A 24314-nucleotide genomic window follows, 5' to 3' on the forward strand; every position below is an offset into this window, starting at 1 on the left:
AACAGATGTTTTTGAGCAAGTAGCCACTGGTGTGTTGCTTGGAGTTACAGAAACAGTGCCTGCTGGGAGTTGAAGTGATATCAGTCCCTGTACTACACACACTATACAAATGTTATCCTGTAGTGTGAGTACACTTTAATGGTGAGTTGACAGACACGGGTCTTTGGAGCAGGGGATACTGGTCTGGTTTTTGTAGTTAAAGGAATAGAGCCTGCTGGGAGTTGTAGTAAGATCAGTCCTTGTACTACACACACTATACAGAGATGTTTTCCCCCCAGGTGAGTCTACTTCATTTGTGAAATGCCAGACAGGGGTCTTTGGACAGGTTGACAAGGGGCTGGTTTGTGGAGTGACAGTGAAGGTGGCAAAAGGTGAGCAGTGAGCAAGCATGACATAACATTTTTGTGATATATTTTTGTGTTGTGCCTTACCAGACTCCAGTCCCCCAGGTATTCCTGTCAAGCCCTCAGGATGCTGGATAGCTAAGACCTCTTCCTCCCAGCGATGGAGTTATAAGGGAGGAGTGGGTGTGCCACTGCCAGTCCTCTTGGCCTGCAGTGGGTGCCTGGAGACAAGTAAACAGACCTTGTCTCTGTGGTCATTACACTTTTTCCTGATGCCCACTTGTGTGTGCCAGGTAGGACTTACAGCATTCACTCTGTCAATTATCCTATCCAACATTTGCATTTTCCTACTGAGAGTAGTGTGCTGGACTTGGGCTCCAAACAATTGTGGCTCTACTCTTATGATGTCATCCACCATGACTCATAACTCTTCATAAGTGCAACATTAATTTTTAATAGTGCCATGGTTATTAAAACAGAAAAAGTATATTACAGGTAATACTGACTTACTAAAGAGGGAGAAGTGCAAAAGGGTGTGACTAGACAAAAGTGTGTGCAGGGTGTGGAATGAGATGTTTAATAAAAATTGAAGGATTGCCTGTTGTTAGAAATGGGGTCTTTAGCTGGCAGTCAGGTTATGCCCTGTCCAAGCAAGGACCCTCACTCTAGTCAGGGTAAGTCACACAAAATCCAAATCATCCTGTGCCCACCCTCTTGTAGCTTGGCACTGAGCAGTCAGGCTTAACTTAGAAGGCAATGTGTAAAGTATTTGTGCAATAAATCATGCAATAACACCATATAGCACCACAAAAATACACCACACAGTGTTTAGAAAAATATATAATATGTATCTGGTTAAATGCAGGTCAAAACGATCAAAGATGTAGAGATATCACTGAAAAGTGATATAAAGTGTTTTAAGTCTTTTTAAAGCAAACAAAGTACCTTTCAACCACAAAGTACCTGGTTCGCGTGAAAAATCTCCACAAAGGGCGGCAGAGGAGGAGAAGGGTAGAAACAAAGGGGTGTGCGTCGTTTAGTTTCCACGCAGGGATGGCTGTGCACCGATTTCTGGTGCTTGTTGTGGATCCTCTTCGGGTTGCAGGGTTCTCAGACACCCCGGGGACGGTGCGTGGATTTCCTGCACTGGCAGGACGAAGTCACAGGAGCTGCGTTGATCTGGTGGGCATTGTGATGAATTTTCTACTGCACTGCAGGCGCTGCGTCGATTCCTCTCTGGAAGACGGGCTGTGTCGTTCAGGCTCGGCTATGCATCGATCCACTGGGCCGTTCGCCAAATTTCCGGTCACTATGCTGGTGCTGCGTCGATCTTCTTGTTGCGAAGTCGGGCTGCGTCTTTCCGGTTCGGCGTGCGGTGAAATTTACACTGTGGTGCAGGCTGTGCATCATTTCTAGCAGGCTGTGCATCGAATTTCACTGCACAAGGAGTCCTTCTTGAAGAGATGAAGTCTTTTTGGTCCTGAGACTTCAGGGAACAGGAGGCAAGCTCTATCCAAGCCCTTGCAGAGCACTTCTTCACCACAGCCAGAGAGCAGCAAGGCAGCAGGGCAACAGCAAAGCAGCAGTCCTTCACAGAAGTCAGGTGCGTCCTTTGGGCAGCCAGGCAGTTCTTGGCAGGAGGCATGTTCTGGTTACAAGCTTCTGTTCCAGGAAGTGTCTGAGTTGGAAGGGGCAGAGGCCCTGTTTATATACCCAAATGTGCCTTTGAAGTGGGGGAGACTTCAAAGAGGGGCTGAAAAGTGCACAAGGTCCCCTTTCAGTTTAATCCTGTCTGCCAGGGTCACAGTAGGGGGTGTGGCAGTCCTTTGTGTGAGAGCAGGTCCTCCCCCCTCCCAGCCAAGGAAGACCCATTAAAAATGCAGATGTATGCAAGTGAGGCTGAGTATCCTGTGTTTGGGGTGTGTCTGAGTGAATGCACAAGGAGCTGTCAACTAAACTTAGACAGACGTGGATTGTAAGGCACAGAAAGATTTAAGTGCAGAGAAATGCTCACTTTCTAAAAGTGGCATTTCTAAAATAGTAATATTAAATCCAAATTCACCAGTCAGCAGGATTTTCTATCACCATTCTGGCCATACTAATTATAACCTTCCTACTCCTTTCAGATCAGCAGCTACCACTCAAACAATGTACAAGGGCATCCCCAATGTTAGCCTATGAAGGGAGCAGGCCTCACAGCAGTGTAAAAACGAATTTAGGAGTTTTACACTACCAGGACATGTAAACTACAGAGGTACATGTCCTGCCTTTTGCCTACATAGCACCCTGCCTAATGGGTTTCCTAGGGCATACCTCAGGGGTGTCTTATATGTAAGAAAAGGGGAGTTTTAAGCTTGGCAAGTACTTTTAAATGCCAAGTCGAATTGGCAGTGAAACTGCACACACAGGCTTTGCAATGGCAGGCCTGAGACAAGGTTAAGGGGCTACTTAAGTGGGTGGCACAATCAGAGCTGCAGGCCCACTAGTAGCATTTAATCTACAGGCCCTGGGCACATATAGTGCACTCTACTAGGGACTTATAAGTAAATTAAATAGTCCAATTGGGTATGATCCAATGTTACCATTTTTAAAGGGAGAAAGCATAGGCACTTTAGAACTGGTTAGCAGTGGTAGAGTGCGCAGAGTCTAAAAACCAGCAAAAATTGTGTCCAAAAAGTGGAGGGAGGCAGGTAAATATGTTAGGGGTGACCACCCTAAGGCTGTCAGGTCTAACACCTGTTCTATGGAGTGTAATATTTTAAGCTCTCTGTCTTGTTGGCTCTTGCTATGAAAATACAGAGGGTTGTGGTGTGTGAAGGGGTGTGTTTTACAGTGTCCTTTGCAGGTGTGCCCAGTGTGCCAATGTGTTTCAGCTGTGTTGATTTCAAATACATTCAATGTGCAGTTGTGTATTACTTTGGTGACCTGAGGCTGCCATGGTTCAGACTGCCATTGGCTAACCGCCATGGGTGCCCGCCACTGCCACTTTGGACTTGTGTGGCTGTCAGGGCTGAAGTTTGAACCACCTCTTTCCGGGCCTCCGCTCCACTGCCGGTCTGCCTTTTTTAGTTGTTGGTTGTTGGTTGGCAGACCCACATTTGTAACTCGTAATAAGGCGTCTTTTTGGGACCGCCAATATGGCTGTCTGGCAGTTTGACTGCCAAACTTGTAATGAGGCCCTTAGTGCCCATTTATTGAATACCCAATGCACATTACTAAAAATATCCTAAAATAATACATACAACAGATCTTGTCTAGCTTAGACTCTTCCAAATCACAAATTGTCATAATTTTAAATATTGCCAATAATATTTCCACGATAAACTAGTGTAAACGCGTCCCTTTGTGATTAATTTACTCACTTTGGGACTCGTTTTAGGCCAATGAATCTTTTGACCCTGATTGAAGACACCTTAGGACGAGATAGCTAATCAACATGTCAATCAATATGTCAATAATGTCATCAAAGTTCACAGTAATACGACAATTCAGATTGATCAAAGACATTTAATAAAACTCAAAATCACCATGACCTTTCAGTCATGAATAACCACACCAGTTTAGTACGATTTTGTGAAGTTTTATCCCCTATTGATTACAATTCTAATAGCAAGTTTATTAGTCTCAAAACCAAGAAACACATTAGCGTAGTCACAATATGGCAACTCTGATAAGATTTCATCAAAGCAAGAATCACAAACATTAGAATATAACACGGCGTCAGCATAGGTTATCTTTAGCAGAGTGTCATCATAAAGTTATTCAACAAAGCATAGATTCAGTCATTTGTCTATTTACGTCAGTTTTAGTGAATCCATATCCTAACCTCAAATCAGCATTGGCATGTTGAGCTTCATGCAAAACAATTTAGTAACACCAATTTGGAAAACATCTAACTATGGTCTCTGTCAAAAGAAGCAGTTGATACCTAGAAAGGAAAAGCAAATAGACAATTACAATTTGATTGTCATATAGTTACCCTCTGTATTTGGGTCAGCACTCAGGTTCGGTCTTCGTCCTCAGGACATTAGCTGGTTCGCCATCAGGAATTCAGCAATCGGGTAAAAGGGGCACTTCCCTCATAAGGAGGTAAAGTGTAAACGGGCAATTTATAAGGCAAGAATGGTTTTAAGAAACAAACAGCAAAGTCTCTATGCAGAGTGACAAAGTGTCTGGGTCATAGCAAATCGCATCAGCATCTCCCCTAACTCTCTCCTATCCCTCCTGTTCTCTCGTCTCTCTAGTTCTAATTTACTTCCTGGTGTCAAGGTCTTTTATCCCCTTTTCGTTGTACATTCCCCTAAAGTTTGGTTGGACAAGGGGTTGCACCCCACTATCTTTAACCAATTGTCTTCACATTAGCTCATCGAATTTGTCACCCCATAACAGTTCTCACGTATTTTATTAGTCCTTATGATTGACGTCTTTAGCGGGTGGAATGTCCGGTATGATTTCATAGTCTTGTGGTCCTTTGCACATCTTCGGTCAGTGGCTCCATTGTCTGTACCGGTTCAGGCGACCTTGTACCTGCTACTGGTCTACAGTGTTGCATTCAGCTAAAATGTTTCTACAATCAGGTCGAATTTCATGAGAACAGATCTACTGCAGTTACATTCAGCTTCTAGTTGGGAGAAAAATAAGAGTTCATGTCCTTCAGCAAGTCAGCACATTGTACGTTAGAAAAACACATTTAGGCCCATATTTATACTTTTTGACGCACAACTGCGCCATTTAAATACTGGGGCTATTTCAACACAAATACCCTTTCATACTTGGTAATTACAATCTCAATATGGAAACTGTATCCTTAATTTAAACCACATTGGGCAGATTCATACATGTGTAATAGAGCCGAACCCGGCAAGCTACTTTAACAAAAGGACATGTTTCAAAGGGTTGCCGTTTTATTAACCATATATGCCCTCAAAACCGGAAGCCCTACACAAAAGTAGAAGTAAAAGAAGGCATGCACCAACTTATTATACATTTTCTACTTGTATTCCATTTTACTCTATAGATAATTATGGATGAAAATATACTTAATGAACTCCTATAAAAAGAAATATTTGCCCCGATGAAGGTGTTTGTAAGAAATGTAAAGTCATAAAACGTAGACATAGAAGTCTTGAAGGGCCAATCTTATTGATAGAATTGATGGATTGATAATGTTGAGGGAGGACTTCAAATAAAGGTATTAGGAAATTATATGGTATGGGTTATAAACCATAGACCCCCTGCAAAAGCCCTCAGGCAAAATATGAATTTTTCGGTTAAGGATATAGTGCAACATGTTAGATGAACTGCTTTTTATAAAGAATATATGTTATGTTTAAGAAATCTTAATGTTTGCATTTTGAAAATAAATAAAATGATATTTTATTGAAGAAAAACTCTGTGCTATTTGGCTACAGAAAAACTTACTAAGGAGTCCCTCGTTTTTATATCCCCTTTCTGTATTAGTGATTTAATCAGGTGTATTACCTAACCTATGAGCCATAACTAATTTTGGAATTCACCATGTTTGAAAAGGTTTCTCTATCACTGGTACTTTAGTTTCCATCACATGAGTGGTTTGGCTCTCTATAACTCATATAATAAATGCGAAAATCAAGGTTCATCATTCACCTTAATAGATTTCCAACCGACCTTAGTCATTGTCATGCTGTAAAAAGGCTGTAGTTTGAAAGGGTATTCCTGATTCCTCATTTTCTTTACCATTATGATTTGTATTAATTTCAAGCACAAGGGTGTCGACTAACTTTATACAAAAGTGATAAATCACAAAAGCATAGACCATTGAGAACAAGTGTGTGAGTACGAATAAGACAAATGCGAATGGTATTTAGGGAAAAAGTGTGTCTTTGGGTGTGGTTTGAATAGAATGAGATCCGAGGCAAGTTATAAACTCAGAGGGAAAGAGTTCAATAATGTGGGAGCCTACAGAAGAAATAATGTTCATTGAGACATAATTTTGGATTTCTTCAGCCCTAAATGGCTGCTGGACACTCTTGAAGGAGGACAGTAATCGTAAATCTGCCAAAAAAGCAGATCCCGAGGGTCTAACTCTGGGCATGCAACAATTGTAATTAGTGTAAGTGAGGATTCAGGTCAGAGGATCGGTGCAGTCACAATTTACTGGGATCCTATTGTAACAACTGTGGTTGTTTTCTTCTGTGTTTAGGGGCACCTGCACTGCATGCCATCAAACTGGAATTCAGGACCCCTTTTTTAGCAATTTACTCTCACAGTAGTGAGAAAGAGCAGTAGAAGGCTTACTCAGAGATGCCCATGTACACCATCAAGTTCATCAATTCTCCTAAAACAACTAGGTGACCCGCCTAGAACTGTTTTTGTTAATCATTGTGGCCAAATCATTGCATATGCTTCAGTAATTTAACTTTTTTTGGTTTTCCAGCACCAGCTCCCTCTACATATTGGTGAGAAACAGCCTCCATTGTTTGCTTGGAAGTCCTTTGCCCTCACTTTTTACTAATACTTTTCTTTTTTCCCCAGCTTTCTCCAAGAGCATGCCTGTCCATTGAAATGCATTGTTTTATAATCGCTCCCCTCGAGTTCCCCCTAACTTATCATAACCATTATCACACATTTTTATTTGTTGCTCATTTATATAAGTAGGGACCCCAGTCCTTGTTAGCACCCATGCGTCCTGTCCCAGAGCCAAACCCATAGATGCATAGAAGGAGGTCCTGCACCTCTCAACACGTATTTGATGTAAATGAAAACCATAAACTTTGTATACTATATTGCTATATTCTCTCTCAAAGACCCACTTTATTGAGCTGCATTGAAAACTACTCCAATAACCGATATACATGAGGCTTCACTTTTCACCTGCATCTTTCACAGTGTCAGTTTCATACTAGCTACCATTGTATATGAACTTGTAATTAATGTGAAACAAACATACAGTCCCATATTTATGGAAAGCTAGTGCCGCCTTAGCATCATTTTTTTACATTAAAGCTGCACTAACTTAACTCAATATTTATATTTTCACACTAGACCAGTCTAGTGTCAAAATATCTGAGTTACCTTCATTTTTTGGAAGTGCCAACCCAACTTGCGTCGCATTGCAACAAATATATGCAAGGTAGGTGTTTCCTTTTAAAAAATGACGCTAACCCTCCAGCACTATATTTACATCCTGATGCTAAAACGATGCACACTAAGAAGGTGGACCTAAAAAACTATGCTAAGGCTGATTAGGTTAAAAATGTAACACCTGGTCAGACCAGGCGTTAAAGAGAGGCCACACACCACCAAAGAAGGAACACACACATAAGGAGCACTATCAACTTCCAGGACAGCATGGAAGTGCCACTGCACCAGCTGGGCACATGCCGCAGACATCGGCAATGACAAGAGGTCCCTTTACCACCACAGAAACCCCAAGTACCACCACAGCAGCCACAAAGCAGCGGAGAAGGAGGAAGATGATCTTACGACAGTGTACACTTGTGATTCCTCCTCTCCTTCTCCTGGGACTTTGCTGGATCCTCATAACTAGTACTAGGATGATTGGGGTCTCTCTGGGGTATCTCCTGCCCTGCAATCTGCATCTTGTGTTAGAATTTGTATGCTTCCTTGCTTGTGAGGTTTTTTATAAGCTAATGCAGTAAAAAATGGAGCTAACCTATTTTCGGTGAAAATAAGTGCCACAAAACGGTCTGGCGCCACTTTTGCTGCATTAGTGTAATTTTCCCTTAAGGCATGTCACAATTGTTAGCGTAATTTATTATGCCACTAACCGTTCCTCAGCACCATTGTGTGTCATTTTTTAATATGGTGCACGGATGGTGCTATGGAATGACGTTTGCTCATTTTAAAAACAATGAGGCACAACTGCACTAGCACAGTTGTGCGTCATTTTTCCTAAATATGGGCCACAGTTTTTTATCAGTATACCGTATCATGTGTTTTATGTTTATCAAACTCAAGAAGCGTGTTTTCACAAATATCGCTTATTGGTATTTACTCTTTAAAAAGTTTGTGTTACTTTCATCTTGACATCAAATCAGGTGGTTTAAATAACTTTTTCAAAAGGTGTTTCACCAAATAATTGATTTTTTTCACAGTTGAGACAACACCAAATCATGTTCCTTGTTAAACCATTGTGTTCTTTTAAATGATGATTGCAGGGATTTTTTTATGTTTGCTTTTATTTACATTTATTAGTAAATCGTTTCTAATGACGGAATCGGGATTTGGATAATGACTAGGGCAAAGAGTATATTTTTATTGGGAACTGGAATTCTCTCTTGGTTGAATATTCTATGCTTAGTGTAGATTTTTGAGATGGTGCAAAGTAACATTCTTTGATGTGTATATTTGTGACATTTTGTCAGTGGAATTTGTCAGAGCATGCTCAAGATCAGTGACTATTTTTCTTGGTGAGTAGTTATGTTTTCCTTGGTTGTATTCAATAGTTCATTGGAGGAGATGCCTTGTTGATAAAGTAATGCAAACATGACTGAAATCGTATTGTTGTGTCACTGGAGGGCGTAGTGGTGCATCAAGAATGAACTTCGCCATGTTGTGCCAGATTCCTCCACCATAGATAAAGTTTATTCATCATATGGCTCACCATGGTGCAGGACTCAGAGGTGCACCATGCAGTGTGATGCAAAGTACTTGATTATGGTGCAAAGTGCTATAACACCACTACTACCTATGAAGCAAAATCTGAAGGGACAGGTAACGTAAAGTGTCATGGAATGCTGAATCGATAACCCAGAAGCAGACACAGTCAAATGGCATGCAACAAAGCGCATCAGGACACCTTTTTATTTTAAAATGTGGATCCCATTACTTTCAATGGGCCTCCCTTCACTTTGCAGGATTAACGTAAAATTTTGTTGGCCCTAATCTTGCACATCGCCATGCTAGCATCAACATTCTGGACTTGTGTTGGCATTAAATTACAAACTTGAATGAGGCCCACAAAGTGGACAATGTCTCACATTCATTAGTTACATACATGTTTAGCTTTGTACTTGTGTTGCCTAACGTGATGCAAGTGAATGAATAAGCCCATTTAAGTAAGGGAGAACATAACATATTCTTTACATGTCTACAAACATATGACAACGCGGTTAGTGTCAGAAATGTACCTGCTTTATCAAATGTCATGCACCCAAATTTAGAAATATCATTCAGAAGGAAAAATTAACTAATAGTACATATGTATACTATTATACATGACGACCTGTGAAGTGATATACATCAACATAACAGTATCTCATGTCTGAATACTACAAATATACCACCATTCAAACATAGGGTTGATTTAGAGTAATGACCCTTAAAGTATGATGGAAAGGCAAACAGGAGTGGTGACCAGGTTGAGCGTTTCAACGTTAGACTTCTTTTTACATTTTCACAAGGTAAGTATCCCAAAAAGTGATACATATGGCTGAAGGTGTGTGTAACAAAATCTCCTCTTATGCACCCATACTAATTATATTCTTTGTCATCACATCATGTCTGTGTCTGTTCAGTCTGATATCATGGGATTGTTCATCATGTTTGCAAGACACACAGAGGCCATGACACACAATATACATCAATGCAGTTGTTTATCATGACTCACCACACACTGCACTTAATCTGCTCAATATGTGTCAAATCACCACAATCACACAGTAGGGGTGTTCATGTAAGATGTTAGTCATGTTCTCCTTTAAAGCATCATATTTTGATAGACTGCACATATATGTTCAGCTACGACCCACGGTCTCTTTACTGAACTCAACCACATACATCTCAACTCTCGGACCTATGTATCTTAAAGCAAAATAAATATACTAATGGGTACAGATTATCAGACATGATCCTAAGAAAATAAAATAGTGTGCCAAAAATCAATACACATTGCAGCAGGCCATGTAAATCCCAGTACTAATAATATTAAAAATCCCCCAAAACTTCCTAAACTACATTATTCATTGTAAATAATATTTGTGTTGTGAAAACAGATATTTGTGGCAAAGTAGCACATTTACTGCATCTGTTTGTGACAATATCTTGAAATATAATAATGTGAAGAACATCAAATACATCTAAATTACTGTTAATTGTTAATGTTTATGTAGTTGTCTTTGGATATGTGACTATTACTCAATGACATATAAACATCAATATGCTCCTGTGAATCCTGTCAGCCTTAGGCTTGTGTTCCCCCAAACCGTTTGACTATGTACCTAAAATTTTTGCTAGATTTCTACTTTTATTGGCCTTAGGACTCTGTGCACTTGACCACTGCTAACTAGTGTGAATGCACTACTGCTAACGAGTGCTAAAGTGCTTGTGCTTACTCTTTTAAACATGGTTTTAATGGCATATACCTAAAGGCCATATTGAATTTACTTATAAGTCCCTTGTAGAGTGGTATAGCAATTACACCGAGCCTATAAATTAAATGCTACCAGTGGACCTGCAGCAACAGAAAAAGATGATGAATGCAATGCTAAACATTCATCCCATTCATCAATCTAGGTTAAATCCATCATTTTTTACTTGCTATGCCACTCTAATTTAGACCCAGCCATATGCAAATCAGTCTGGATCCTGCTCCCCATGGGAACAGTCCAGCCTGAACTACCAGGCCAGGTCCTCCCTGACTTCACTGACCTTTGGTCAGTGTCTTTTGCTTCTCGTCATGCATCACCACTTGTCTGCTGCTGCCCCTCGCACTGCTCCAGGTTTTTGCGTGTTCGAGGCCCTCCTCCACACGCAGGGTCCTACCTGCGTCTCATCCCTGATAGTCCAGTGGTGAGCTCTGTCTCTGTTTTTCCTGCTTTCTGCTTTTTTTTACTTTAGCTTTTCCTCTATTTTCATTCTATTTTTGTTTTCTCTTGGCTTCTCACTGTTATCCTTCTCTGTCACTTCCCTTGTTCCCCTCCCTTCCTACCCCAGCCGCGGCTCTGTCCCTGCAGCCCGCCCCCTCTCAGCACCGCTTTCCTGCCTCCCCCCTCCCAGCTGACCAACCCCTCCTACCTCCCTGCCATTCTTAATGGTTGTACAGCCGTGCCGCTGGTTTGCCGAAGGTGTGCCAAAGGCAAGCCCCTCAGTGCCCGTCTATGCCTGTCTGCACCTGGACTGCACCCTGAACCACAGACCATGGTCCCCACGCCTCTCCTTGCTTTGACGCCAGCACCCTCGCACCCTCAGCACTGGAGGATCCACTGCCTGCCAGCTCGCATCACCAAAGGACACTCAAGGCCTGTTGACCTGCCACAACTGCGTCTTCTCCTGCCTTCGTACACTGGATCTTTCCAAACACATGCCCACCCAGTACTGGAGCCTACCACCTCAACTGCATCCTTCTCAAACCCCACTCTCTCATCAAACACATGGCTGAGATCTGGGTTGTGCTCAAATCCAGCTTTCCAGATACATCTCTCTTCCAGATCCTGACCAACCCAAAGTCCACCCTCTGTGGCAACCTTGTCTATAGACCCACCCCCCACATACCACCAACCTTTCTGCAAATCCATAGCCAACTTCACTGCAAACCATGCTCTCTCCTCAACAGACTACATCATCCCTGACAAACTCAATTTCCTCCCCGAAAACCTCAGAAACCACAAAACATATTCCCTACAAGAGAACCTTGTCAGCCTGGGACTCAAACAACTGATCACTTCACCAACCCACTCAGGAGGAGACACTCTCTACCCCATCTTCTCCTTCAGCAATGGCATCCTCATCTCCCACACCTCCAAACTTCACTGGCCCGATCACACACCGCCTCATCAGAACCACAAAGAAAATGGCCATTCAGGAATGCATTAACTCCAACACACACAACAGCAAAGAACTCTTTGTTATGATAGAAACATTCACCAAACCCAGCACAGACTCCACTGACATCTCACCTTCCCCAGACCTGTGTGACAAACTCACAACCTTCTTCCACCACAAGATATTAGACATCTACAACAGCTTTACAACCCAGGACCCATCCACCCCACCCGCAACCACCTCACCCAAAGACTCCAGCCTACCCTGCTCAACTGGACGTCTCTCTCCACTGACAACACCCTAAAGATCATGAGATCCATCCACTATGGAGCCCCTTCTGACCTGTGCTCTCACCACATCTTCAACTGAGCCGGGACCACCATCGCCCCCAAAGTATGCCACACCATCAACTGATCTATTGATTTTGCCACCTTCTCAGAAGACTGGAAGTGCACAGAAATCAACCCACTGCTGAAGAAACCCTCTGCCGACCCAACGGACCTCCAGAACTGCAGACCCATCTCTTTGCTGCCCTTCCCAGCCGAAGAAGAGAAGGCCATCAATACCCACCTTTGCATATTCATCGAAGCCAACTACACCCTGGACCCTGACCGATCAGGTTTCAGAACCAACCACAGCACCAAGACTGCACTCCTCGCAGCACGGCGATATCAGTATTCTCCTTCACCAAGGCGAAATAGCAGCCCTCATCCTCCTGGACCTCTCTGCCATTTTTGACACCCTCTTGCTGCTCCTCCCCTGCACTAGACTCGAAAACACTGGCATCTGCAGCAAACCCCAGAGAGGATCCGCTCCGTCCTCACAAGCCAAATCCAGAGAGTTCAGGCTCCCACCGTTCTCTTTGAACCCAACAGAGATCAGCTGCCGAGTTCCTCAGGGCTCCTCCCTGAGTTGCACCCTCTTCAGAATATACATGAACCCGCTCGCTAACATTGTCAGAAACCGTGGAATCCACCAGTCACTCACCCATACAGTAACTGATATACAGATATGAACACCCATTCTGAGACACTTTCATAGTCTCTTACACACTGCCATAATCACTAACGTAGCTACTTATTGATTATAGTTTGTAATCCAATAGTATGCAATACAAAGTAAAAATGTATTCTATATTTGCTTTTCAGATATATACTTGTGTTTCTAGATGAGATTTCACAATGAAGAGAAAGCACAAAGAAGAAAACAGAAAAAAAAAGAGTACTACCTTCTTAAAACTGAGATTAAAAAATGACATGATGAGGAGAACACACTGGTGTTGGTAAGGGAACTAAGGAGTTTCTCAAAACAGTTGTGGAAAAATGCGAAATATTGGAAAAAATGCAAATAAAGAGTGAGTTTTAAAATTAACTAGCAAAGAGTGATTATTAAGTCACATTGAAAGTGACAAATTTTATAAGAACACATCTTGTTTGACAAGGAGACAGAAACAATTTAAAGAAATACCGATTATAATGTTTTGAAGTAGGGTAATACATAATTTGGTATGAAACATGAAGAAGTAAAAAAGGATAAGGACAGTACTGAAACAAACACAGCATATTGAGAGTGTGGTTGATAGAGTGTTTGCCCTGAATAATAAACTATTTATCTTGATACTGAACAGAATGAGAACACTGGAAAAAACTGTATTGTCTATGAAGATAAGAAGCCCAAAAAAGGTTTATTAATGAAAGTAATGTTTGGAAATTTTTCAAAGGAAAATGGAAGCAGACATCTAGGGGGTCATTCTGACCGCGGCGGACGGCGGTCGCCGCCCGCCACGCGGTTCCCGCCGAAAGACCGCTCCGCGGTCAAAAGACCGCGGCGCTCATTCTGGCTTTCCCACTGGGCTGGCGGGCGACAGCCGAAAGTCCGCCCGCCAGCCCAGCGGGAAACACCCTTCCCACGAGGACGCCGGCTCAGAATTGAGCCGGCGGTGTGGGAAGGTGCGACGGGTGCAGTTGCACCCGTCGCGAATTTCAGTGTCTGCTAGGCAGACACTGAAATTCTTTTTGGGGCCCTCAGGGGCCCCGCGGCACCCCCTACCGCCATCCTGTTCCCGGCGGGAGAACCGCCAGGAACTGGATGGCAGTAGGGGGTGTCAGAATCCCCATGGCGGCGGAGCGCGCTCCGCCGCCATGGAGGATTCTCAAGGGCAGCGGAAAGTCGGCGGGACACCGCCGACTTTCCGTTTCTGGCCGCGGCTGAACCACCGCGGTCAGAATGCCCAGCGGTGCACCGCCAGCCTGTTGGCGGTGCTACCGCCGACCTCTGCCATGGCGGTAATTACCGCCAGGGTCAGAATGACCCCCTTAGTGCTGAGGCTTTTTATAATGAAGACAGCTACTTGCAATGGAACACATTAGTGCATGCAGTTAAAAAAAAAGGACAATGCTATGAGATAAAAGTTGGTACTTCCGTTGAAAAAGAAGAGATAGTTCCTAGAAATATAGAGTAAGAGGCTAAGGCAGGTCACTGTGTATAAATGAGACTGCATTAGTATTTGTAATGTTTGCCAGGAATCAATTGATATAGTAAGACATTTTCTATGTCAATTTCCAGAAAGAAATGTGGAGCAGAAAATTGCAAATTTGCAAGCGTTAGATTTATGTAAAGTCACAAAATACTCTAATTTGCAGGGACATTCACTGGCAGATCTATCCAGAAAAGTGTGCACAAGTACTTTTCATCATTTTAGAATGTTGGCTGTTCATCATTAAAAAATTTGACATTTATTTAAAAGATTTTACTTTGTAAAGAGTCCTACATTGTGCTTAGGAGGTTGAAAATATTTGTGAAGATATCCATTTACATTTATTTGACCCTGAAGTGGAGTCTGGGCAAAATGACGAGTGGGTAAGTTCAGGTATAGAGGAACACAACAGAGATATTCGTACTGATAACTATTGTGTGTGTGTGTGTGTGTGTGTGTAAAACTGGCAATTGCACTAAAACCTCTGCATGTTGATGAATGGTGTTGATGTGGCTTGTGACAGAGTAATCTATATAGTTAGAGTTCTTACTTAGATGATCAGTGATGAGAGCAGTGATTTACAAGTGACAGGACTATCCACAGAGAACTCTCTCCTAGGTAATAACTGGGTGTAGTAGTTAAGGTTACAGGAAGCCCTGTGTTGTACATCTCTAACCTGTCTCTTTTCTTATCTTAAAAACAATGTAATGGTAGGTTATGAAGTATATTGAAGTTTACTTTGTTGGATGAAGTCATCAGTGATGGCACTGACAATATTATGAGTAATGTAGTATGAAAGGTAATAAATGGTGCATTGCAGGGGCATAAGTTATAGCTAGCTCAGGTGACTATAACTGTTGAATGTCTATGGTTTTGTGTGTGTAAAATCCAAACCTAACTATACCATCCCTGTAACCATTGTTTTTGTCAGTGAATTTGTAAGATTGTTTAATTCTATTTCCAGACTATAACATCTCTATAACCTTTGTATGTGTGTGTGTGTGGATATGAAACCATTACTTAAGTGTAACTTACCTGTGATCATGCTACCTGAAAAAAAAAGTAAAATAGTTTTTAGTAAATAAAATATTATTTGCTCACCGAACCCTGCAACCTCGACACCCAGCAGGTCAAACAGGTCCTGTTCTCGCTCAGGGACAGCTGGCTAGAGGCATGTTAGCTGCTGCTAGGACTGAGTGATTCTGGAGCTGTGTCACACACACTGCAACACTCCCCTCACAGCAGCTGACACTCCCACAGGGCACAGATCATGCATGGCCTGCCGCCTGCTGCTAGCATGTGGGAGAGGTGATGCTGCACCCAAAAAGTAAGTGCTGCCACCCCTGTCTTGCTAATGATGGGGCGAGGCCACATCCCTGCTTTTCTGTGACACTCGCATGGGGTGCAGGTGATGCCCGTGTTGCCTTCTTCTGCCATAGAGAGTAAGACTCAAGAAGGAAGTAGGGAACTGAAGCAAAAAACAGGAGGAGGACAGACAGTATAGGCCAGGAAAGGAATAGGGACTAAATACTATTTAAAAAAAAGTTGACAAAATCTAAACTAAACACTAGAATAAACACACAGACATTGACTCAATAAGAAACTAAGTAAAAAATTTGGGGATGGAGGAAAAGAAAAGATTAGATGGGGTTGAAGGGCTCCAAATAGAAAAAGTACAACAGCCAACAAGGAAAGAAAGAAGCAAGCAAAGCAAAATTGCTGTGCCCCTATGGTAGCCTTGGTAGCTTTTGCTCTGATTTGTTAGTACGAAATGCACTACTGGGCTGGAAATGCAGTGTACATGGGCGGACAAGTATTTGTATGGATATTCACAGGGTTTCACTTAATTTTGGAATTTTTTTTTGTAACTCTGCGGAATTCCAAGGGGCACATTTCTGCAAATTCCACCCAGGTTAAATCTTCCCATACCAATAGACTAAGGCCCATATTTATACTCCCTTTGTGCCGGATTAGCGTCTTTTTTTTTACGCTAATTCGGCGCAAAGCTAACTCCATATATATACTTTGACGCTAGACCCGTCTAATGTCAAAATATCCCAGTGTATGTCATTATCTGTATGCGTGTAACCGCCTTGCATCAATGAAATGCCATCTAAAAAATGACTTAAACACCCGTGCGCCATATTTATCCAACCGCGCAAAAATGAGGCATGGCTGGGAGGCAGAGCCGGAAAATGGCCCAAAATCCTGTTTTGCGCCAAAATTTAACGCCTGGGTCAAGGCAGGCATTAAAATGGGGCAAACACGCCAGTACTTAAGGAAAACCCACACAAGCAACATCAGAGCTCAAAAAGGAAGATATGGAGGTGCTATTCATCCAGCATGCACAAAGATGCAGAGCACAGGAGCAACAGCAGCAGCGTCCACCACACCAACAGGGACCCCAAATGCAATGCAGAAGCCAGGAGAGGATATTCAGGACCAGGACAACCTTCCAGTGCCTCAGGAACATGACATCATCCAGAGGTACAGACTAAACTGGCAAGCCATACAGCAGCTGCTGCGCCACATTGAGCCACAGTTGGCACCCAGCTTGCAGACACCCAAATCATTCCACCAGTGACCAAGCTGCTAGCTGTCCTGCACATGTTGGCAAGTGGCTCTTTTCAAACCACTGGTGCCCTGGTTGCCGGGATCTCACAGCCCTCATTCTCTGACTTCCTTCCCAAGGTACTTGATGCCATCATCTCCCTCACACCCCGCCACATCAGCTCCCCCAACACACAGCAGAAGCAGCAGGAGACCAAACAGGGGTTCTATAAAATCAATGGCTTTCTGCACATGCTTGGTGCTATTGACTGCACACATGTATGGATTGTGCCACCTGCTCCAACTGAGCATCTATACTGCAACGGGAAGCACACACACTCTAACAATATCAAGGCCATTGTGGATCACTGTAGATTGATCACCAACCTTGTGGCAAAGAATCCTGGGAGTGTACTTGATTACTTCATCTTCTGCCACAGCACCATCAATCAGCACTTCCAGGATGGACGATATGGAAATGGCCTACTTCTTGGTAAGTACCGAAACCTAGTTATATACACACAGCACAGCATCCCTGGAGGACACACAACACATACACCACTACATTGACACGTGGCCAGGAAGACACTGAGGTTGTAACACTGGTAGTCATGTTTGATATCCTGACCCAATGGGATACACACCTATGGACAAATGACAGATGCCACGCCAGAGCCACAAGGGACCAATTCAAAACCACACAATGACAATGACATGGCCTTAACTGGCAGTACAACTTGGAAAATGAATCTTCCATAATCACATCAATAACACTCAATCACACACCCTTCCAATCAATACGTACTGTGTAAGGGGTGTGTAATGTGTTTTGCAGCAGGTCAAAAACCATGAGACACATAGCATGATGATACTGACTCTAATGAAGGTGACATGGAATCATTGAGGCAGTACCAACATCTCACACCACTCCAGGGGTGACTTTGCCCGCTAGCAATAAGGAAGTGGACTGTGCTGTGAAAACATGTGTATGTGACACTAATGCAAAGTGTACATTGTTACACATACGGATTGAGACAATTCCCCATAAACATAACAGATGTACAGGCAGATGGACCTTCTGACACCAAAACCTTCACCCCCACAACCAAGTTAGCCAGCTTACCTGGAGCAAGTTCAGTAGTATAGGTACATGTTTGCACATGAGCCAACTCGGTGAGAGCACAAAAATAGGTTTGCATAGAACTTGTCACACATGGGATAATTGTGCACTGTCAATTGTGAACACTTCAGTGCTACCAACTTATGGCGATGTGTTGTACATCATCACCTAGCCAAATCACAGGGCCTCACTGTTGCATTTCACATGCAATTACAGATTTGGAATTTGATGGGATGTTCAGCCCATATAGTGCAACTGTGTTACCACCACAGTGGAAATGAATGTGTGTGTGGAAGTACTATGTCACCTCCAGTGAAGGCACACAGACACTTATTTCACAGAACCCTAGGATCCCACACGATACCACAAGCACAGATGAGTCATAGACAACACAAGATGACAACTACCATGCAAAGTGATAATCAAGGTGCAACCAACAACCAAATATTTACCCTCATTTTCTCTTTCAGCTGATCAGGGCTAGGGATCCGGACATGGATCATGACCCCATTTGCCAACCCAAGCACAGCAGTAGGGCGTGCCTAAAATGAGACACATTGTAGGACACGCACCATAGTTGAGAGGACTTTTGGCATCCTGAAGTCTGGATTCAGGTGCTTGGACATCACTGGAGGCAGCCTCCTATATTCACCTGAAATGGTATGCAAGATCATTTTGACCTGTGCCATCCTGCACAACATTTGTGTAAGGAGGAACATTCCTCTCTATGAACCAAACCCACAAATGCCTGAAGAGGAGGAAGAGGAAGATGCTGTCCGTGAAAATGAGGGGGAACATCCAAACACTGCTGCAGGATTGCGTCGCAGACAAAACATCAGACTTAACTTCTTCTAACTATAGTCACCATCACCACTTTGTTATCATATGTCATTAAACACCTAGCTTTATCACTCAATCATGCTCTGGGTAATTTTTATGCATCACATGATTCATAGCAATCTTAATCAGAGTTTAGCCTCATGGAGCATTGCAGAAATACAGATTAGGATACTGAAAAAGCCACTCACATTTAATGGGTATGACTGTACAGCCAGCATCACACACATACCCTCATTACAACCCTGGCGGTCGGTGGTAAAGCGGCGGTAAGACCGCCAAGAGGCCGGCGGGAAAAAAATGGAATCACGACCATGGCGGAAACCGCCAACATAGACAGCAACTTTAACACAGCGGTACAAACATACACCATGGTGGTCACCGCCAACAGACAGGCGGAAGACAATGTACCGCCCACACCATTATGAGAGGATTCAACGTGAACAAAAACACGCTCACCTCTACACAACCAACGAGGAACCAGGACGCCATGGAGCCGGAACTCCAAATTCTACCTGGGATAGTCTTCCTGCTCCTTTACCAGGAGCACAACTGACGGCGGCGACCATCATGGTGAGTACTGCACCTACGACACAGGGGAGGGAAAAGAGAGTGACACACACACACGCAACACGCAACACGCAAAACCCCCACCCTCACCCACAACAACATACACAGAGATACATGTTGAAACATTACATTTACACCCCCCATGGAAGAACACAATGACAAAAGGAAATGATTTGAATGATTGTAATCAGGAAAAATCCATTAGTCCAAAATATATACACTATTAACAAATATGTACACCAAGATTTCAAGTCCATGTACTGCACCTACATAGTCCGTGGGAAGGGAAGGGGGGCACCTCAGCCGGATGAGTGCATGACGCCAGCTCCACGAGGGGGCTCCATGCCCATTGATGTATCCTGGGGAGTGCAAAGCCACAGCCTCTCAAGTCTCTCCAGTGGGTGGGTTGCCCACTGCTTTATCCTGGGGAGTGCAAAGCCACAGTCTCTCAAGTCTCTCCAGTGGGTGGGTTGCCCACTGCTATATCCTGGGGAGTGCAAAGCCACAGTCTCTCAAGTCTCTCCAGTGGGTGGGTTGCCCACTGCTTTATCCTGGGGAGTGCAAGGCCACAGTCTCTCAAGTCTCTCCAGTGGGTGGTTTGCCCACTGCTTTATCCTGGGGAGTGCAAAGCCACAGTCTCTCAAGTCTCTCCAGTGGGTGTTGTGCCCACTGCTTTATCCTGGGGAGTGCAAAGCCACAGTCTCTCAAGTGGATAACAGTCTCCACTGGGTCTGGCAGGGGTTTTGTGTCCAGAGTGCTTCATCCTGCCAAAGACTGAGGTAGTGGATGCCTTTCTCCACTGGTTCTGGAGGGGGCTTTGTGCCAAGAGTGCTTCATCCTGCCAAGGACTGAGGTAGTGGATGTGGTACTCCACTGGTTCTAGAGGGGGCTTTGTGCCCAGAGTGATTCATCCTGCCAAGGACTGAGGTAGTGGATGTATCTCTCCACTGGTTCTGGAGGGGGATTTGTGCCCAGAGTTCTTCATCCTCCCAAGGACTGAGGTAGTGGATGTATCTCTCCACTGGTTCTGGAGGGGGCTTTGTGCCCAGTGTGCTTCATCTTGCCAAGGACTGAGATAGTGGATGTGATATTCCACTGACGGTGGGCCAACATGGAAGCTGTCCAGGCCCCTGGAACTCACCACCAGCTACATACGACTGACCACTGGGGATGGCAGCCATGTCTGCGGTGGTGCCACTGGCACAGGATGTGGTGTGGCCGCTGGCGGTGCTGGCGGCGGCCTCAGTAGCGGCTGTGCTTGCGGCGCTCATTGGGCAGCGGTGCTGGTGGGTGGCTCAGTGAGCGTGCTGCTGGCGGCGGTGTCCTGGCAGCGGTGCTGGTGGGTGGCTCAGTAAGCGTGCTGCTGGCGGCAGTGTCCTGGGCAGCAGTGCCCATGGCGGCGGTGCATGTGGCGGTGCATGTGGCGGTGCCTGTGGCGGTCGTGTTCGCTGTGCATATTGGCGGGACTTCCCTTTCTTTCTCTGGCCCTTCCCCACCTTGGATGGTGGCGCAGCTGTCTTGCCACTCACAACTGTAGTCCTGGGAGAGCCCTTGGTGGCAGGTGTTTTGGCTTTCTCCCTCCGGGCTGTGGCCAACTTCTTTAGTTTTTGAGGTGGGGGAATGTCATTGGCCTGGCTCCTTGGCACACTGACTGCCCTGCTGCTTGGCGCACTCCAGAAGCCAGTTACTGCTGGCACCACGGTTCCCAGTGATGTGGTGGCTGAGGTGCTGGGTTGGGACCTGGAAAGGCGGGCCCTAGGGGACGGAAGGGGTGGGAGAGGTGTAGGGAAGAGGTCAAGGTTTGACAGGAAAAGTTTTTAGACACACTGGGATGGGTAGATGGAGGTGGTTTGGGAGTGGAGGAAGAGGTAGTGGTTGTAGGAGGTGTTCATTTGATGAATTTGGGTGAAGGTGCATGGGCTGGAGGCTGTCGTGAGGTGGATGGCTGTTGGGTGGGTGTGTGACTGGATTTGTGTAGTTTGGGAGGTGGGCTCACAGACACACTGGGAGAGGACACAGGAGATGTGTGAATGGTAGTGGGGGCAGTGAATGCACATGAGCGATGTGTGGTGATGGACGTGCTGGTGATGGAAGTTGTGGCTGAAGATGTAGTGCATGCAGGTGTGAGTGGAGACGTGACAGGGAAGGAGGAGGGAGACCACTGTATAGGGTCCATATCCTCACCTAATAGCCACACATGGTGCCTCTAGAGTTGCCCCATCACATAAGGGATGCTGCTATTCCTCAGAATGTAAGCGTCATGCACTGAGCCAGGAAAATTGGCATTCACATGGGAGATGTACTGGTCGGCCAAACACACCGTCTGCACATTCATCTAATGGTAACTCTTCCGGTTTCTGTATACCTGTTCACTCCTGCGGGGGGTACCAAGGCCACATGCGTCACATCAATGGCACCTATGATGTTGGGGATATGCCCCAGAGCATAGAAGTCACCTTTCACTGTAGGCAAGTTCTCCACCTGAGGGAACATGATGTAGATGCACATGTGTTTCAGCAGGGCAGACAACACTCTGGACAACATGTTTGAGAACATTGTCTGTGACATCCCTGATGCCATGGCCACTGTTGTTTGAAAGGACCCACTTGCCAGGAAATAGAGCACTGACAGAACCTGCACTAGAGGGGGGATTCCAGTGGGATGGCGGATACCTGACATCAGGTCTGGCTCCAACTGGGAACACAGTTCCTGGATTGTGGCACGATCAAGTCTGTAAGTGATAATGATGTGTCTGTCTTCCATTGTCGACAGGTCCACCAGGGGTCTGTACACCAGAGGATGCCGCCATCTCATCACCTGCTCAGCGGACATGCCCTATGGAGAAGGAGGGTGAGCAGAGGGTCATACACCACATAGGTTTCACAAGGCTGTTTAGCACAATCGTGAAATTATCTCTGTGTGCCTTTGTCTGTCAGTATCCCTGGCCAAAGTAGCTGTGACGCCGTTAGTTGGCCTGCCATGTGGCTCCCTGAAATGGCAGCTGCCTGACATGCAAGGAGGGACAAGGGGAAATTAGGTAACTGCGCTGGTGTTGTGCAGCGTCACTATAGGTGGTTGAAGACCGCTGCACAATTCACCATTGGTTAGCATTGGGCCCTAGGGGTTCCAGGAGCCAATGACGATGTATGCCGGTAGTGACGGTACGTACCGCCGCGGACATGACCACCATTTTCTATCTGTTCCCTCACTTGATACCTGACCTTCAACAGGAGAGGACCTACAATGCAAGTGCTGCTGTGACCTGCGTCTGGAAGCGACAATGGCTACAGTGTCTGGGGAAAGGGCCCCTGCCTTCACTGCGGAGGAGTTGGAGAAACTGGTGGATGGGATCCTCCCCCAGTACACACTACTCTACGGTCCTCCAGACAAACAGGTGAGTGAACTCTGTGCGTGGTGGATTGGACATGATTGTATGGAGTGTCGTGGATGGAAGAGACGGGGGGACAGGCCAGCATGTGAGGATGGTGAGTGGATGTTTTTCTGGGACAGGGTGGGAGGTTTGTGGCCAATGTGTGAGAAGAACTGTACGGGGGAGTAATATCCTTTTTTACTTTACTATTCCTCTAGGTCGGCGCCCACCAGAAGAAGGGTATTAGGCGTGCCATTGCCAAGGTACTGCGGACCCTGGGGGGTCTACCATAGATGAAGCACCCACTGCCGTAAAAGATGGGAGGACCTGCGCCGCTGGAGCAAGAAGACGGCAGAGGCCCAGCTGGGGATGGCCTTCCAATATGGAAGGGGTGCCCTTTGCACCATGACCCCCCTGATGTCCCGGAACCTGGCGGTGGCATATCCTGAGTTGATGGGCGCTTGAGGGCATCACAGCAGCCACAAGGCGGTGAGTACACTCTCATTCAGCTGACTCTGCGCGCTTGCCGAAGTGTCTGGGTGGGGGAGGTGGGCTGTGGTTTCCCCTAGGTCAGGGCAGACGCGCAAAAGTAGATCCATTGATTTGCAGGCTCAGTCCCACTTCAACCCCAAAGGTGGTAGTTGCCCTCTACACCTAGTCAGGCACCAATGGGTTCCAGCTAAGCATTAAATGGGTCTAGACAGAGTCCCCCATGGGCATGTGCTTTTCTCCTGCACTGTTACTGCATGCCTTAGTGCATAGGGCTGCTCCCTGTGTGTTGTGTCCGCCAACGGTAGTGGTGTTGCAGGCATTGACCATGTGTCTCTTCTGTCTTTCCCCCCTTTTTGTTTTGTCACCCTGTTCTTGTGTGCATTAGCATCATCTGGTGGAGGAGCATTGGCACTGGAGCAGGAAGGAGGTGCAACCCACATGGTCCTGGAGGGTGAATTTATGGAGTCAGAAGGCACCAGTGGGACGGAGGGCCTGGGGAGCTCCATGACAGGGACAGGAGCAGACACCAGCGACAGCAACTCCTCCTCTGATGGGAGCTCCCTTGCGGTGGCCGTCACCTCTGTGCCCACCGCAACAACAGGTACAAAGTACAAATGCCACCCCCCCACCAGCACCGCCTTCCCAGCAGCACCTCATCAAGTTTCCTGTGCCCCCTCACTCAGGAGGGTGGGCATCTCCTTCGCCCCAGGCACCTCAGGCCCTGCCCCAGTCAGCCCTGCTGCCTTCAGTGAGGAGGCTATTGACCTCCTGAGATCCCTCACTGTTGGGAAA

This window comes from Pleurodeles waltl, chromosome 8 (assembly GCF_031143425.1).
Source record: "Pleurodeles waltl isolate 20211129_DDA chromosome 8, aPleWal1.hap1.20221129, whole genome shotgun sequence".
Taxonomy (NCBI): Eukaryota; Metazoa; Chordata; class Amphibia; order Caudata; family Salamandridae; genus Pleurodeles; species Pleurodeles waltl.